Genomic DNA, 19118 nt, shown 5'->3' with positions numbered 1-19118 from the left:
CAATCATTACTGCAACACCAAATCAAAAGTGACTTCTGGAGGTGAGACCGGAATGAGATTTACCTGTAAATAGAATACCATTTTCACCCTGAATATGACCCTATCAATGGTCCCCCAAATTCACTTCAAAGCCCTTTTTTGAACCATATTAAGTAGTTTCTTCTGGAATGACCAGCAGATGATGCCAGAAGAGTTTACAAAGACATTTCACCCTGGAGGTGGAAAACCCCAAATCAAATGCTGTCCCTGCAGGGCTTCTGCGCTAGGTGGATTTTTGGCTTCCACATGGACTTTTCTTTCTTCTCTGCTTCTGCCTTTAAATTTTATTCATTTTTCCTCTCTTAAAAAAGAATCTTTTTCATTTTCTTTCTAGAATCATAGATATTTTGGTTTTTTGGACATATGCACACACACACATTATCAGTAGTGGAAAATTAGCATAAACTATTTGTGAAATGCAGAAGAGAGGAAGAAAAAGACTTAATATTTCACTATCCAGAGACAAATGTCAGTACACGTTTGTTCAACATAATAGATGCTTAGGGTAATAATTAGGTTTGGGATGTTTAGAGCTGGAAAGGACTCAAACTCCTCTAGTCCAGCTCCTTCACACTATAATGTCATGGGGCCCAGATAGTCCCAAGGTCACCCACCCAGGAGGCTGTGTTGCCCCTGCGGGCCCATTGCCCTGTTCTGAACTCTGTGTTCTGTCCACCCTGCCTGTCCCCATCTGGCGAAACCACCTCCAGGGCCCCTCCCCTCCAGGCCTTCCGCTTCTTTCTTTTCCCTTGGGGAGGACTTTGCCCAGAGGGTTGTGGGAGGTTGGTTTAGAGATGATGAGGCTGCAGATTCCTCTTGTCAGCGAACAAAAGGCTGTTCTTGGAGGCACAGAGGAGTGTAGAGGGCTGTGAAACGTTTGAGAAGATTGGAGGAGCCCTGGAAGCTGCAAATGAAGCAAGAAAACTGTTAACCAGATGCAGAGAGTGCAGAACTGCTCTGATCCTGCCCCACACCCAGCAGATGAACAAACAGACAAGGAATTAGTGAGAGAACATTAGTTTCTTCAAATGAGCTGAAAGGCCAGGGCTGGGTGAATTGTGTCTTCCAGCCTTGAAAATTATATTAAGACAATAATAGAATTTTGATCATTTTTGAGAGACCTTGGAGAATGAGACTGATTCCACAGAGTTGGGTGCTCCACGACACAAAGACTGTGATGTATTTCTCTGCAACATTGTTGTCAGCCAAAATCTGGGCTTTCTCTGCCCACCAAAGCTGAATAAAAAATGCGGAGACAGAGTTTGAAGGTAATATAAAGTTGACTTTAATTCTCAGCCAGTGGTGAGAGGTACGCAGTAGGCTCATGCCTCAAGACTTTGCTCCCCACTCTATGAGGAGTCTAGGGGTTTACATAAGATGAGGGATTGCAGTTAGGAGTCAACGATGAGGAACAAAGGTGTTAGGATCTTGCCAAAAATAGTCATAGGCTGGCAGCAGTAACCCAGTAATTGAGTCCGGCAGCTCTGTGGCTCTGTGGCCTTCCTTCTCACATGTAACTACACGGGGAAAGGAGTGTTATAAGGGTAAGCAAAGGATAATAGGTGCGAAATGTAATTCCTGCAGAATTAGGGGGCTGAAAAGCAAACTTAGTTGCAGACATGCAGAGTTAGGAGCAGTTAAAATTAAAAAGAAACTAGGAATGTTCAGACCTGCTCACTGGTCTGTTTATCTTGTTTGTTCTCAGGAAAGGGAAAGAAAAAACTCTTTTCTCTTTTTCCTTTTCACTGAAACAATACGAATAATTAAAAATTATGTGGATTAAAAAAAACAAAACAAAATAGAAAGCCCAGAGATAAATCCACGCACATATGGACACCTTATCTTTGACAAAGGACGCAAGAATATACAATGGATTAAAGACAATCTCTTTAACAAGTGGTGCTGGGAAATTTGGTCAACCACTTGTAAAAGAATGAAACTAGAACACTTTCTAACACCATACACAAAAATAAACTCAAAATGGATTAAAGATCTGAACGTAAGACCAGAAACTATAAAACTCCTAGAGGAGAACATAGGCAAAACACTCTCTGACATACATCACAGCAGGATCCTCTATGACCCATATCCCAGAATATTGGAAATAAAAGCAAAAATAAACAAATGGGACCTAATTAACCTTAAAAGCTTCTGCACATCAAAGGAAACTATTAGCAAGGTGAAAAGACAGCCTTCAGAATGGGAGAAAATAATAGCAAATGAAGCAACTGACAAACAACTAATCTCAAAAATATACAAGCAACTCCTACAGCTCAACTCCAGAAAAATAAATGACCCAATCAAAAAATGGGCCAAAGAACTAAATAGACATTTCTCCAAAGAAGACATACAGATGGCTAACAAACACATGAAAAGATGCTCAACATCACTCATTATCAGAGAAATGCAAATCAAAACCACTATGAGGTACCATTTCACACCAGTCAGAATGGCTGCGATCCAAAAGTCTACAAGTAATAAATGCTGGAGAGGGTGTGGAGAAAAGGGAACCCTCTTACACTGTTGGTGGGAATGCAAACTAGTACAGCCACTATGGAGAACAGTGTGGAGATTCCTTAAAAAACTGGAAATAGAACTGTCTTATGATCCAGCAATCCCACTGCTGGGCATACACACTGAGGAAACCAGAAGGGAAAGAGACACATGTACCCCAATGTTCATCGCAGCACTGTTTATAATAGCCAGGACATGGAAGCAACCTAGATGTCCATCAGCAGATGAATGGATAAGAAAGCTGTGGTACATATACACAATGGAGTATTACTCAGCCATTAAAAAGAATACATTTGAATCAGTTCTAATGAGGTGGATGAAACTGGAGCCTATTATACAGAGTGAAGTAAGCCAGAAGGAAAAACATCAATACAGTATACTAATGCATATATATGGAATTTAGAAAGATGGTAACAATAACCCGGTATACGAGACAGCAAAAGAGACACTGATGTATAGAACAGTCTTATGGACTCTGGGAGAGGGAGAGGGTGGGAAGATTTGGGAGAATGACATTGAAACACGTAAAATATCATGTAAGAAACGAGATGCCAGTCCAGGTTCGATGCACGATACTGGATGCTTGGGGCTAGTGCAAAAAAAAAAAAAGCAAAACAGGGAAAGACTGAGTTTTAGAATGCATGAAGGGATCATTATTAGATCAATTCTATGTTTGTTAGATCTTGGACCTTTTTGAAAACATTTAGAAATAAATAAAGTGATCATTAAGATAGAAGATGCCATGGCAAAATCACTGTATACAGAAAGGTTGGTGTGTGGGAAGATTACCGACCATATCTTGGCTTCTTGAAATTTATCAAGTGTCTGTTATGTGGGAGAGCATAGAGATGAATAAGGCAGCTAAAGTAGCTCATGACCTAATGATAAAGAATTGAAATGTGTTTTGGAAAAAAATACTTATTAGATAGCTGTGTAGTTGTCTAAACAACCATACTCAATTTTTTCTTTTTATTGAAGTCTACACACAGGGGGCTTCCCTGGTATCTCAGCTGGTAAAGAATCCACGTGCAGTGCAGGAGACCCTGGTTCGATTCCTGGGTCGGGAAGATCCACTGGAGAAGGGATAGGCTACCCACTCCAGTATTCTTGGGCTACCCTGGTGACTCAGCTGGTAAAGAATCCACCTGCAATACGGGAGACCTGGGTTTGTTCTCTGGGTTGGGATGATCTCCTGGAGAAGGGAACGGCTACCCACTCCAGTATTCTGGCCTGGAGAATTCCATGGATTATACAGTCCATGGGGTAGCAAAGAGTCAGATACATCTGAGCAACTTTCACTTTCAGTTTAATACACACAGAAAGCTAAACATATCCTAAGTATACAGCATTGTGTAATCTTATAAACTGAATACACCCATGTAATGAGCACCAAGATTAATGAGATGAATATGACAAAGTCCAAAGCCTTTTATCTTCCCATCCGGTCACTGCCCCTTCCCTATACTGACCACTGTGCTGACTCCTTATACCACAAATTGCTTTTGCCTGCTTTTGTACTTCATATAAGTAGAATTATTGCAAAGAGCTGGACATGACTGAGCACACACAAGTGTGAAAAACATGCTCATAAGTAAGAAAATAGGAAACTATTGAAGATTTAGAACAGGGGTAACAGCATGAACTCTGTGTTTTAAGTTGATCCAGAAAGGACTGGAGTGTGAAGGCAGATGGGCTTTAGGAAGCATTGCTACAAACAAAGCTAGTGGAGGCGATGGAATTCCAGCCAAGCTATTTCAAGATGCTGTCCAAGTGCTGCACTCAACATGTCAGCAAATTTGGCAAGTTCAGCAGGCCACAGGACCGGAAAAGCTCAGTTTTCATCCCAAAGCCAAAGAAGGGATATGCTAAAGAATGTTCAAACTACCTTACAGCTGCATTCATTTCACATGCTAGGAAGGTTATGCTCAAAAACCTTCAAGCTAGGCTTCAGTAGACAAGCTGGGCTTAGAAAAGGCAGAGGAACCAGAGATCAAATTGTGGACATTCATTGGATCATAGAGAAAGCAAGAGAATTCCAGAAAAACATCTACTTCTGCTTCATTGACCACACTAAAGCCTTTGACTGTGTGGGTCACAACAAACTGTGGACAATTCTTAAAGAGATAGGAGTACTAGATTACCCTACCTGTCTTCTGATAAACCTGTATAAGCAACAGTTAGAACTGGACATGGAACAACTGACTGGTTCCAAACTGGGAAAGGAGTACGACAAGGCTATATATTGTCACCCCGCTTATTTAACTTCTATGCAGAGTACATCACGCGAAATGCCAGGCTGGATGAAGCACAAGCTAGAATCAAGATTGCCAGGAGAAATATCAACAACCCCAGATACGCTGATGATACCACTCTAATGGGAGAAAGTGAAGAGCCTCTTGATGAGGACGAAGAGAGTGAAAAAGTTGGCTTGAAACTCAACATTCAAAAAACTAAGATCAGGGCATCCGGTCCCATCACTTCACGGCAAATAGAAGGGGAAAATGTGGAAGAAATGACATATTTTATTTTCTTGGCTTCCAAAAATCACTGCAGTGATTTTTAGTGACTGCAGACATGAAATTAAAAAACACTTGCCCCTTGGAAGAAAAGCTGTGACAAACCTAGACAGCATAGTAAAAACCAGAGACACCACTTTACCGACAAAGGTCTGTATAGTCAAAGCTATGGTTTTTTCAGTAGTCATGTATAGATGTGAGAGTTTGACCATAAAGAAGGTTGAGTACTGAAGAATTGATGTTTTGAATTGTGGTGCTGGAGAAGACTCTTGAGAGTCCCTTGGACAGTGAGGACATCAAACCTGTCAATCCTAAAGGAAATCAACCCTGAATATTCATTGGAAGGACTGATGCTGAAGCTCCAATACATTGATTACCCTATGTGAAGAACTGATTCATTGGAAAATACTCTGATGCTAGGAAAGATTGGAGGCAAAAGGAGAAGGGGGTGACAGAGGAGGAGATGGTTGGATGGCATCATTGACTCAAGGGACGTGAACCTGAGCAAACGCTGGGAGATAGTGAAAGACAGGGAAGCATGGCATGCTACAGTCTATGGGGTCACAAAGAATCGGATATGGTTTTGTGATTAACAAACAACAGCAACAGAAAATACTGGAGTGGGAAACAGCTGAAACTTCTAACCGAAGATTCAAAGAGGGGCAGAGAATGCCGGAAGAGGATACCATGTTGAAGTTCCTCATTTAGTTTCCCACCACTTTTCTAATGTCTCTTATGTTTTTGTAAAGCATAATATTTAAAGCATAATTTGATCTGTGGTTTTCTTCTCTCCCTAATATGCAGGGAAATGTCCAAAAAGAGAAAGTCTTCCCCAGAAATCCAGCCCTTCACTTCCCCTGGATTTCTTTCATACTTTTACCTGAAACAGGTGAGAGGGACCATCATTGTGTCAGGGTAATGAAAATTTCATTTATCCACAGTGCCCCTCATTTTCAGGGGAAGCCTTAGGGATGCTGCCAAGACAGCTAGTGTGAACTCAAGACCTGGGTTTTAATTCCACTGTGCCATTCTCTGCCTTTAGTGACTTCAGTTATCATCAGAGGAGAGCTTAGCCTTCTTTGTCATGTAAGTAGCTTTTTTGTCTCAGAAAACAGACAATATATTTACTGAGCATCCGTGGGGCAGGTGGAAGTTCACCCTGAGAGTCAGCTTTCACAACTGTGTAAGAGGTATCACTCATTGTCCCCCACCAGTCAGTCAGTCAGTTCAGTCGCTCAGTTGTGTCAGACTCTTTGCGACCCCATGAATCGCAGCATGCCAGGCCTCCCTGTCCATCACCAACTCCCAGAGTTCACTCAAACTCACGTCCATCGAGTCGGTGATGCCATCCAGCCATCTCATCCTCTGTCATCCCCTTGTCCTCCTGCCCCCAATCCCTCCCAGCATCAGAGTCTTTTCCAATGAGTTAGCTCTTCGCATGAGGTGGCCAAAGTACTGGAGTTTCAGCTTTAGCATCATTCCTTCCAAAGAACACCTAGGGCTGCTCTCCTTTAAAATGGACTGGCTGGATCTCCTTGCAGTCCAAGGGACTCTCAAGAGTCTTCTCCAACACCACAGTTCAAAAACATCAATTTTTCAACGCTCAGCTTTCTTCACAGTCCAACTCTCACATCCATACATGACCACTAGAAAAACCATAGCCTTGACTAGACGGACCTTGGTCGGCAAAGTAATGTCTCTGCTTTTCAATATGCTGCCTAGGTTGGTCATAACTTTCCTTCCAAGGAGTAAGCGTCTTTTAATTTCATGGCTGCAATCACCATCTGCAGTGATTTTGGAGCCCCCAAAAATAAAGTCTGACACTGTTTCCACTGTTTCCCCATCTATTTCCCATGAAGTGATGGGACCAGATGCCATGATCTTCGTTTTCTGAATGTTGAGCTTTAAGCCAACTTTTTCACTCTCCTCTTTCACTTTCATCAAGAGGCTTTTTAGTTCCTCTTCACTTTCTGCCATAAGGGTGATGTCATCTGCATATCTGAGGTTATTGATATTTCTCCTGGCAATCTTGATTCCAGCTTGTGCTTCTTCCAGCCCAGCGTTTCTCATGATGTACTCTGCATATAAGTTAAATAAGCAAGGTGACAATATACAGCCTTGACATACTCCTTTTCCTATTTGGAACCAGTCTGTTGTTCCATGTCCAGTTCTAACTGTTGCTTCCTGACCTGCATACAGATTTCTCAAGAGGCAGGTCAGGTGCTTGGTATTCCCATCCTTTCAGAATTTTCCACAGTTTATTGTGATCCACACAGTCAAAGGCTTTGGCATAGTCAATAAGGCAGAAATAGATGTTTTTCTGGAACTCTCTTGCTTTTTCCATGGTCCAGTGGATGTTGGTAATTTGATCTCTGGTTCCTCTGCCTTTTCTAAAACCAGCTTGAACATCAGGAAGTTCACAGTTCACATATTGCTGAAGCCTGGCTTGGAGAATTTTGAGCATTACTTTACTAGCGTGTGAGATGAGTGCAATTGTGCAGTAGTTTGAGCATTCTTTGGCATTGCCTTTCTTTGGGATTGGAATGAAAACTGACCTTTCCAGTCCTGTGGCCACTGCTGAGTTTTCCATATTTGCTGGGGCTTATCAAACATTGCTTGGTGCTGTTGGAATCACAGAGTTCAATACAAATCTTACAAATCTCTCACCTGAAATACAAAAAGATTTGTATTCAGTTCTATGATTCCAACAGTGTCAAGCAATGTCCATGGGGCCACATGTCCATGAGGCCACAAAAGGGTCAGATATGACTTAGCTACTAAATAACAAGCTAAGCTCTAAATGCAGCTTTGAGTGCATGGGCATGTGTTAGCCTGTTAATTACTGGCCTGTTAGAAATACTAATGAAGGATTTACTAATATGAAGATATCTAACAAAGGCTGAACGACAGAATATTTCCAAATAGGAAAAGGAGTACGTCAAGGCTGTATATTGTCACCCTGCTTATTTAACTGATATGCAGAATACATCATGAGAAACTCTGGGCTGGAAGAAGCACAAGCTGGAATTAAGATTGCCAGGAGAAATATCAATAACCTCAGATATGCAGATGACATCACCCTTATGACAGAAAGTGAAGAGGAACTAAAAAGCCTCTTGATGAAAGTGAAAGAGGAGAGTGAAAAAGTTGGCTTAAAGCTCAACATTCAGAAAACGAAGATCATGGCATCTGGTCCCATCACTTCATGGGAAATAGATGGGGAAACAGTGGAAACAGTGTCAGACTTTATTTTTGGGGGCTCCAAAATCACTGCAGATGGTGATTGCAGCCATGAAATTAAAAGATGCTTACTCCTTGGAAGGAAAGTTATGACCAACCTAGGTAGCATATTGAAAAGCAGAGACCTTACTTTGCCAACCAAGGTCCGTCTAGTCAAGGCTATGGTTTTTCTAGTGGTCATGTATGGATGTGAGAGTTGGACTGTGAAGAAAGCTGAGCACTGAAGAATTGATGCTTTTGAACTGTGGTGTTGGAGAAGACTCTTGAGAGTCCCTTGGACTGCATGGAGATCCAACCAGTCCATCCTAAAGGAGATCAGTCCTGGATGTTCATTGGAAGGACTGATGCTAAAGCTGAAACTCCAGTACTTTGGCCACCTCCTGCAAAGAGCTGACTCATTGGAAAAGACTCTGATGCTGGGAAGGATTGGGGAAGGGGGAGAAGGGGATGACAGAGGATGAGATGGCTGGATGGCATCACTGACTTGATGGATGTGAGTTTGGGTAAACTCCGGGAGTTAGAGCCCTGGCTTGCTGCAATTCATGGCGTCGCAAAGAGCCAGACATAACTGAGTGACTGAACTGAATTGAACTGAACAAAGGCTGAAGAGGTTGGTTCCAGAGGCTGGGTCTGTGATGGCCTTCAGCCAGGAGAAAATTGAAGCACCATCAGGACAATTCATATTCGGTGGGAAAATTGGTGGTCAAGCTGCAGAGCCAAACAAATTAACCATGCAGGGAGAGGTCACTTGATGTCAGTGGCTTTATTGGGATGAGATTCACCAGTAGGTGGGAATGCTTTTCCAACATTGTAAACAAACGCTTTTATTGAAGCACAACATGCATATGGCAAAATGTACATTCCATAAGTGCAGGGTTCAATAAATCTTCACAAAGTACAGAACCTTATGTAGCCTGCAGAATATTCTAAACCCTTACACCCACACCCACCCACCCATCCAACGGTATGCTGTCCTGACTTCTGATGCTCAAGCTAGTTTCACCTGCTTTTGTATTTTGCACAAATGGAATCATGCAATAAGTGCTCTTTTGCTGCTGGCTTTTTTGCTCATCATCATGTTTGTGAGATTCATCAGTGTTGTTGCCTAGAAGTGTTATTTTTCAGTTCTCATTCCTGCATGATATATGATTATATGAGTAAATCACAGTTTATCTCTTCACCTCTTGATGGATATTTGGGTTGATTCTCACTTGGACCTATTATAAATGCAGGTGCTTTGAAAATTCTTATGTACATCTCTTGGTGAACATAGCTCTCATTCTTGTTGGGTAAAACCCTCAGGGGCAGAGAGGCTTGGTCATCAGATACGTGTCTTTCCAGCTTTAGTTTTTACTAAAACTGCAGCTAAGCAGTTTTCCAAAGTTGTTCAACAAATTTAGATACATCTGCATGAGAGGTCTCCAAGGTTCCTCATGCGTCTGCTGCATGCTGGCCCCACTGTACAGAAGACTTCCTTTAATTCTTCCCACCATTGTGGGAATGATGCTCAATGGAGAAGTTTTGCTGCATTGTTTAAATAAACAGTAACAACAGCTTGGTAAGTTGTAGCAGAGTTAACAAAGTATAAAGGTTAGGGGAGATTAGGCCTGACTTTGTCCTGCTAGTTGCAGGGGTTCTTAAACTGGCAAGGCAGTCCATGGATAGAATTTGGAAGATACATGAACTTAGGAAAACCATCACATCTTTATTTCCACTAACTTCTACCTGAAGGTGAAGGCACCCCACTCCAGTACTCTTGCCTGGAAAATCCCATGGACGGAGGAGCCTGGTGGGCTGCAGTCCATGGGGTCGCTAAGTGTCGGACACGACTGAGCAACTTCACTTTGACTTTTCACTTCCATGCATTGGAGAAGGAAAAGGCAACCCACTCCAGTGTTCTTGCCTGGAGAATCCCAGGGACGGGGGAGCCTGGTGGGCTGCCGTCTATGGGGTCACACAGAGTCGGACATGACTGAAGCGACTTAGCAGCAACAGCAGCAGCAGCTACCTGAAATGCAGATTTTCCTCCCTGAAAAATGCAGGTAGCATGTCACCATTTTCACTTCTTCCCCTTAGAAAAAAAAAAAAAAAGAAAAGAAAAATGCAGGTAGCAGACACAGTATCATTAGCTATACCTGTGACCATAACCGGCTAGAATCACAGATGTTTTCAGGTCACATTACAGGAAGGGTGACCAACTGTCCTAGTTTGCTAGGGAGTGAGGAGGCTCCTGGGACATGGGATTTTTCAGTGCTGAAACGAGAAGTATGAGGCACACCAGAACAAGTTGATGACCCTGATTCCAGGTTTAGCAAATCTCAAAATATCGTCTCTACTTACACTTATCACTTGAGGTCATTAGGCCTGCTAGTAGATCTTATTTAGTGACTTTATAGATATTTACATTTAATCAGTGTAAAAATGTTTTGATAACTCTATTTCAGCATAATTGGTTTCCTGTGTAACCTCTATATTTTATGAATTTAAAAACATTATTCTGAGTAAGGTCCATAGGCTTCATCAGACTCACAAAGAGGTCTGGCAGGGAAAGACATTTCAGCTGGGTCTTGATGTATAAACAGGAGTTTGTCAGATGGAGAGGGGGCCAGGTGGAGGGAACAACATAAGAAAAGAAACAGAAGGCTTCCCTGGTGGCTCAGTGGTCAATCCCTGATCCGGAGGATCCTACATGCTGTGGAGCACTTAAGCCCATGTGCCACAACTACTGGGCCTGTGCTCTAAAGCCTCGGAGCTGCAACTACTGAGACCATGTGCCTCAACTACTGAAGCCTGCCAAGCCCTAGAACTTGTGCTCTGCAACAGGAGAAGCCACTGCAAGGAGAAGCCCATGCACTACAACTAGAGAGTCTCCTCCTGCTCTCCACAATTGTAGAGAAAAGCCTGTACAGTCAAACATAAATTACAATAAAAAATTTTTAAAGGAAAAGGAAGGGAAGCATCTTAGGAGTGCCTCTAAGGTACAATAAGGTAAGAATTCATGATGTGTTTGAATACAGTTTTTAAAATTAGGCTTGGGGAAGTGATGGTAGTTGGTTGTGATTGGTAATATTTGTAATACACAAAACAGTCCCTTGGCTCAGTTTATACGATGCTAGGTACCAGGCAAAGGTTATCAGAGTGTAGAGGAAGTGGTGATCATTTTGGTGGAGGTCTGCAGAGATAACGGCTTAGAAGGAAAACAATGAGACTAGTTTTGGGAAGGAAGTGAGGATGGGCAAGACAGTGTCTTATTTTAGGTGTGCTTATGACATCATCCTTATGGCAGAAAGTGAAGAGGAACTAAAAAGCCTCTTGATGAAAGTGAAAGAGGAGAGTGAAAAAGTTGGCTTAAAGCTCAACATTCAGAAAACAAAGATCCGAGTCATGGCACCAAAAAAAAAAAAAAAAAGAAAAGAAAACAAAGATCATGGCATCTGGTCCCATCACTTCATGGGAAATAGATGGGGAAACAGTGGAAAGTGTCAGACTTTATTTTTCTGGGCTCCAAAATCACTGCAGATGGTGACTGCAGCCATGAAATTAAAAGACGCTTACTCCTTGGAAGGAAAGTTATGACCAACCTAGATAACATATTCAAAAGCAGAGACATTACTTTGCCAACCAAGGTCCGTCTAGTCAAGGCTATGGTTTTTTCAGTGGTCATGTATGGATGTGAGAGTTGGACTGTGAAGAATGCTGAGCGCCAAAGAATTGATGCCTTTGAACTGTGGTGTTGGAGAAGACTCTTGAGAGTCCCTTGGACTGCATGGAGATCCAACCAGTCCGTTCTAAAGGAGAGCAGCCCTGGGTGTTCTTTGGAAGGAATGATGCTAAAGCTGAAACTCCAGTATTTTGGCCACCTCATGTGAAGAGTTGACTCATTGGAAAAGACTCATGCTGGGAGGGATTGGGGGCAGGAGGAAAAGGGGATGACAGAGGACGAGATGGCTGGATGGCATCACCGACTCAGTGGACGTGAGTCTGAGTGAACTCCAGGAGTTGCTGATGGACAGGGAGGCCTGGCGTGCTGTGATTCATGGGGTCACAAAGAGTCGGGCACGACTGAGCGACTGAACTGAACTGAATGGCAGGCCAGATAGCCACTGAGAGGGCTGTAGGGAGGAAGGCACAGAGAGGGATAATTGACATCTTTAGTGTTCTGCTGGATTTCTTTCACAATTGTTTCTGTGCTGCAAATTTTTCCATATGACTCAGTTTTGTGGTCTGTAGGAAAGGCTAACACTGAACAGTGCATTCTCCTTTCTAGCCCTGAATGGTGGTCATTGTAAGGGGAATGATTCATCCTGCAGATATGTCTCTACTAGCAGTTCACAGACCACATCCACCTCTACCATAGATGTCCTTGATTTCAAGGGTTTTTCAAGGGTTGGAAAAGATCTTCTCAGCCATTCACTTTAGCTGCCATATGGAAACATTTAAAACTTTTCAACTACATGAACCAGTGCCCCTCTTCCATCTTTTCTGATCTCCTGACCTCAAGTGGTCAGGAGAATTGAAGAACCAAAGAACTGATGCTTTTGAACTGTGGTGTTGGAGAAGACTCTTGAGAGTCCCCTGAACTGCAAGGAGATCCAACCAGTCCATCCTAAAGGAAATCAGTCCTGAATATTCATTGGAAGGACTGATGCTGAAGCTGAAATTTCAATACCTTGGCCACCTGATGCAAAGAACTGACTCCTTGGAAAAGACCCTGGTGCTGGGAAAGATTGAAGGCAGAAGGAGAAGGAGACGACAGAGGATAAGATGGTTGGATGGCATCACCAACTCGATGGACATGAGTTTGAATAAGCTCCAGGAGTTGGTGATGGACAGGGAAGCCTGGCGAGCTGTAGTCCATGGGGTCGTAGAGAGTTGGACACGATTGAGCGACTGACTGAACTGAACTGACCTCAAGTGGAAGTGACATGTAGATATGAAATGACACACAGGGAAGGAGAATCAGATATAAACTTGGGAGGAAAAACCAAATGAAATGAGCACCAATAGAGGAAAAGCCAAAATATCACATGCTTTACTCAGATGGGTTCTTAAATGGTATAGCAAGGCCCCTGAACAAGGAAAGCAGGTCAAAGTAAATAAAACATGGAGGTACAGAAGGGTGGGTCCTTAATCATCTGTGTAACTTCTCTACTAGGTGGAAAAGAAACAACAGGGCTACCTCTGCTGGGCAGATTGAGAAGTCCAGAGAAATGCCATCTTTGGGGAAAAGGGTAAAGTTTCCACCAGGTGGATGAAAGTTGTTGCAATAGTTTGCTGGAGGAGTGACTTGTAATCTAATAGAAAAGGCAGTCATCACAAAACTGGTGCATGAAACAACTTCCAGGTCCTCCAATCGTTTATCAAAGACCATAGTTTTTCTTGAGGAAATTTTAGTATTTAACGTTGAATAAAGGGGGTTGAGCTTTTGGCACATTATTTACCTGGTAACAGGTTTATTTTACCTGGTAACAATTCTGTCACCTCTTGACACCAGCATGTCCTCTAATATAACATATTGCAGGAGAGGCAAGCAGGTTTTAAATTCAACCACTCTGTGGTTAAATATTGTGGTGCTCGCCTTTTTAGAGGGAGAGAATTTTGTATAACATTTTTCAACTTTCATTTAATAGGCTTTGATTCTATGGCTAGAAAAGGCTTTGGACTCAAGGCTTTTAGGAGAAAAACAAGTGGGCTGAAATATTCTTATAACAGATTAAATTTCAAACAAATGCTCAAATCTCCCTCTACCCATTCCTCACTTCTATTCTTAGGTAGGTAATTCTATGTTTAAAATTTTTTTCATTTAAATATAATTCAAATACCATGAAATTCCCCGTTTCACACTGTACAATTCAGTGATATGTAGTCTACTCACAAAGTTGTTCACTATCTCTTATTCCAGAATATTTGTGTCATACCAGAAGAAAAGCTCACATTCATTCAAAGTCACTTCTCATTACCCCTTCTTTCCAATTGCTGGCAATGAATAATCTACTTTCTGTCTCTATGGATTTGACTCCTCTGGATATTTCATATGAATGGAATCATGCAATATTTACCCTTTCGTGTCTGACTTTTTTTCACTTTAGCATCACGTTTTCAAAGTCCGTTTATATTATAGCACAGATCAGAACTTCATTCAGTTTTCTGTGGTTTACACTTGTCACTGTGGAGGGCATAAATGCTCCTCAATCCGATGTTATGGTTTGATAATTGCAAACTAGGAGACACTGAATAAGATAATGTCTCTGTTGTTCAAGTACCCTTCAGGTGATTTTGTCAAAAGCAAGGTTGTAGCTTTCACAGGGCATTTCCCATAACTTGGCAGGACAGAGCCAAACAACCCAACCTGGTTTATTTATTAAGCTCATCTTCTGGCAGGTTCTGAGGAATGTGGCTGCCCTAGCTGTGGGAGTCAGATGTGCAGCAGAGCCAGAGTGGGCCTCCTCCATTGGTGGCAGTGAAAAACCATTCTCCTAAAGTTCTCAAAGCTGAGAATTCTGGTACATTAACCCGGGAGGGATCTGGGCTTGTCTGAGTATATCCTCATTCATCAAAGGTCCAGAGATGTTTCTTGAGGAAACATTAGCCCTGCCTGATGGTTTTAATTGGAGGTGGGAAACCTTTCCTTTGGACTTTCCTGATGGCTCAGCAATAAAGAATCTGCCTGCCAATGCCGGAGACACAGTTTTGATCCATAAATCAGGAAGATCCCCTGGAGAAAGAAATGGCAGGCACTCCAGTATTCTTGCCTGGAAAATCCCATGGACAGAGTACCCTGGCACTATAGTCCATGGGGCTGCAAGGAGACACAGCTTAGCAACTAAATGATAACAGCAACAACCCTCTTAGGCTAGTCTGGTCCACAACATTAGCCTCAGTGTTTGCCTGATGCCATGGAAATAGCAAATGCACGATGTTTTGTCACCTCCTGGAAGGCAGTATGGAGAAGGCAATGGCACCCACTCCAGTACTCTTGCCTGGAAAATCCCATGGATGGAGGAGCCTGGTGGGCTGCAGTCCATGGGGTCACGAAGAGTCGGACACGACTGAGCGACTTCCCTTTCACTTTTCACTTTCATGCATTGGAGAAGGAAATGGCAACCCACTCCAGTGTTCTTGCCTGGAGAATCCCAGGGACAGGGGAGCCTGGTGGGCTGCCGTCTATGGGGTCGCACAGAGTCGGACATGACTGAAGCGACTTAGTGGCAGTAGCAGGAAGGCAGTATAGAGAAAAGATTCTTCAGATTGGTTGGAGAGAAAAGACATAGTTGGAGAGAAAAGGCCCCCTTGGAGGGTTGGAATAAAAGGATATTCAGAGACATGCAGGGGATGGGGGAAACATGGTTGGACAAAGAAGAGAGTGTCTCCTTTCTTACTGAGTTCCTAGTCTAGACAATGGGAAGACCACCTGGGTGAGCCTGGAATCTGTGGGGTTCTCCCTGCACATTGAATCTGGGGCCTTGGGAAGATGAGCTGGGCCTAAATAAAACCTGAGTGGGAGCATTCCATATGTGGGCAGATACCATAAGCATGGTGACGGGCGAGCATAGCATTCAGAATTTGGCAGCATGAGGGAATAGAATCTTGCCAACTTTCTATAGTATCCCTTCAGTTCAGTTCAGTTCAGTTCAGTCGCTCAGTCGTGTCCGACTCTTTACGACCCCATGAATCACAGCAGCCAGGCCTCCCTGTCCATCACCAACTCCTGGAGTTCACTCAGACTCACGTCCATCGAGTCAGTGATGCCATCCAGCCATCTCATCCTCTCTCCTCCCCTTCTCCTCCTGCCCCCAATCCCTCCCAGCATCAGAGTCTTTTCCAATGAGTCGACTCTTCGCATGAGGTGGCCAAAGTATTGGAGTTTCAGCCTTAGCATCATTCCTTCCAAAGAAATCCCAGGGCTGATCTCCTTCAGAATGGACTGGTTGGATCTCCTTGCAGTCCAAGGGACTCTCAAGAGTCTTCTCCAACACCACAGTTCAAAGGCATCAATTCTTCGGTGCTCAGCTTTCTTTACAGTCCAACTCTCACATCCATACATGACCACTAGAAAAACCATAGCCTTGACTAGACGAACCTTGGTTGGCAAAGTAATGTCTCTGCTTTTGAATATGCTATCTAGGTTGGTCATAACTTTTCTTCCAAGGAGTAAGCATCTTTTAATTTCATGGCTGCAGTCACCATCTGCAGTGATTTTGGAGACCAGAAAAATAAAGTCTGACACTTTCCACTGTTTCCCCATCTATTTCCCATGAAGTGATGGGACTGGATGCCATGATCTTCATTTTCTGAATGTTGAGCTTTAAGCCAACTTGTTCACTCTCCTCTTTCACTTTCATCAAGAGGCTTTTTAGTTCCTCTTCACTTTCTGCCATAAGGGTGGTGTCATCTGCATATCTGAGTCTATTGATGTTTCTCCCGGCAATCTTGATTCCAGCTTGTGCTTCTTCCAGCCCAGCGTTTCTCATGATGTACTCTGCATATAAGTTAAATAAGCAGAGTGACAATATACAGCCTTGATGAACTCCTTTTCCTATTTGGAACCAGTCTGTTGTTCCATGTCCAGTTCTAACTGTTGCTTCCTGACCTGCATACAGATTTCTCAAGAGGCAGGTCAGGTGGTCTGGTATTCCCATCTCTTTCAGAATTTTCCACAGTTTATTGTGATCCACACAGTCAAAGGCTTTGGCATAGTCAATAAAGCAGAAATAGATGTTTTTCTGGAACTCTCTTGCTTTTTCCATGATTCAGCGGATGTTGGTAGTTTGATCTCTGGTTCCTCTGCCTTCTCTAAAACCAGCTTGAACATCAGGAAGTTCACGGTTCAGGTATTGCTGAAGCCTGGCTTGGAGAATTTTGAGCATTACTTTACTAGCGCATGAGATGAGTGCAATTGTGTGGTAGTTTGAGCATTCTTTGGCATTGCCTTTCTTTGGGATTGGAATGAAAACTGACCTTTTCCAGTCCTGTGGCCACTGCTGAGTTTTCCAAATTTGCTGGCATATTGAGTGCAGCACTTTCACAGCATCATCTTTCAGGATTTGGAATAGTTCAACCAGAATTCCATCACCTCCACTAGCTTTGTTGGTAGTGATGCTTCCTAAGGCCCACTTGACTTCACATTCCAGGATGTCTGGCTCTAGGTCAGTGATCACATCATCGTGATTATCTGGGTCATGAAGATCTTTTTTGTACAGTTCTTCTGTGTATTCTTGCCACCTCTTCTTAATATCTCCTGCTTCTGTTAGGTCCATACCATTTCTGTCCTTTATCAAGCCCATCTTTGCGTGAAATGCAAAAAAGCAAAATGGCTGTCTGGGGAGGCCTTACAAATAGCTGTGAAAAGAAGAGAAGCGAAAAGCAAAGGAGAAAAGGAAAGATATAAGCATCTGAATGCAGAGTTCCAAAGAATAGCAAGAAGAGGTAAGAAAGCCTTTCTCAGCGACCAATGCAAAGAAATAGAGGAAAACAACAGAATGGGAAAGACGAGAGATCTCTTCAAGAAAATTAGAGATAGTACCCCTTAAATTATAGCTAACACTCAGTTTTATATCAATTAACTCATAATCAGTGTAACTCTAAGCCAGGTGTGTTTGCAGTGTATTTGTGTGTGGATACAAACCAAAGGGCAAATTTGTTTGGTTATGAAGCTCTTTGTGTGAGCCATGGGGGCATGGTGGCTGGGTTTCAGGGTCTGTATCCAGAATGGAAGCATTTCTGTTTGCTCTGCAATGGGCACTATGAGATAGGTACCCTTGGCAATTCTAAGTGGATTGGTGGGCAGTGGCTCAGTCTATTGAAGGAATAGTGTGATCCTGATAAGGGAATAGAATGTGACTGTGAGGCTGCCATTAAGGTTGTCTTAGTCCTGGGACTGCCTTTGAGCGCTCTTGAGACTGACACTAACATACTGCTATGACATTTCTTGATAGGTGTTGGAGTCATAGTCCTTAATACCTCAAAATGACTGTATTTGGAGTTAGGGCCTTTAAAGAGTTAAAGTTAGGTTAAAATGAAGCCATTAGGGTGAGCCCTAATTCAATTTGAGGAGTGGTGTCCTTACCTCAAATCCAATTTGAGGAGTGGTGACTTCACTTTCACTTTTCACTTTCGTGCAGTGGAGAAGGAAATGGCAACCCACTCCAGTGTTCTTGCCTGGAGAATCCCAGGGACAGGGGAGCCTGATGGGCTGCCGTCTATGGGGTCGCACAGAGTTGGACACGACTAAAGCGACTTAGCAGTAGCAGTAGCAGTCCTCACCTCAAATACAATTTGAGGAGTGGGTTACCATTCCCTTCTCCAGGGGATCTTCCTGACCCAGGGATCAAACCCTGGTCTCCTGCATTGCACGTGTATTCTTTACCGGCCGAGCCACAAGGGAAGCCCAGTCCTTATAAAAGGGCTTCCCCAGTGGCTCAGCGGTAAAGAATCCATCTGCAATGCAGGAGATACAGGACACGTGGGCTTAATCCCTGGGTCAGAAAGATTGCCTAGAGGAGGAAATAGCAACCCACAGTATTCTTGGCTAGAAAACCCCATGGACAGAGGAGCCTAGAGGGCTATAGTCCATAGGGTCTCATGATAGAGCATGAACTGGTCCTTATAAAAAGAGATTAGGACACAGAGACACAAAGAGGGACGACTGTGGGAAGACATAGGGAGGCCATCTACAAGTCAGAGAAGAAACCAACCCTGATGATACTTTAATCTCAGACTTCCAGTCTCCAGAAGAGTAAGAAAGTAAATATCTGTTGTTTAAGCCATTCAATCTGTGGCACTTTTTTTTTTTTTAATGGCACCCCCAGA

Source organism: Bos mutus, chromosome 13, assembly GCF_027580195.1.
Source record: "Bos mutus isolate GX-2022 chromosome 13, NWIPB_WYAK_1.1, whole genome shotgun sequence".
In the NCBI taxonomy this organism is placed as follows: Eukaryota; Metazoa; Chordata; class Mammalia; order Artiodactyla; family Bovidae; genus Bos; species Bos mutus.
The sequence above is the reverse complement of the archived record's forward strand: the minus strand, read 5'-3'. Positions refer to the sequence as shown.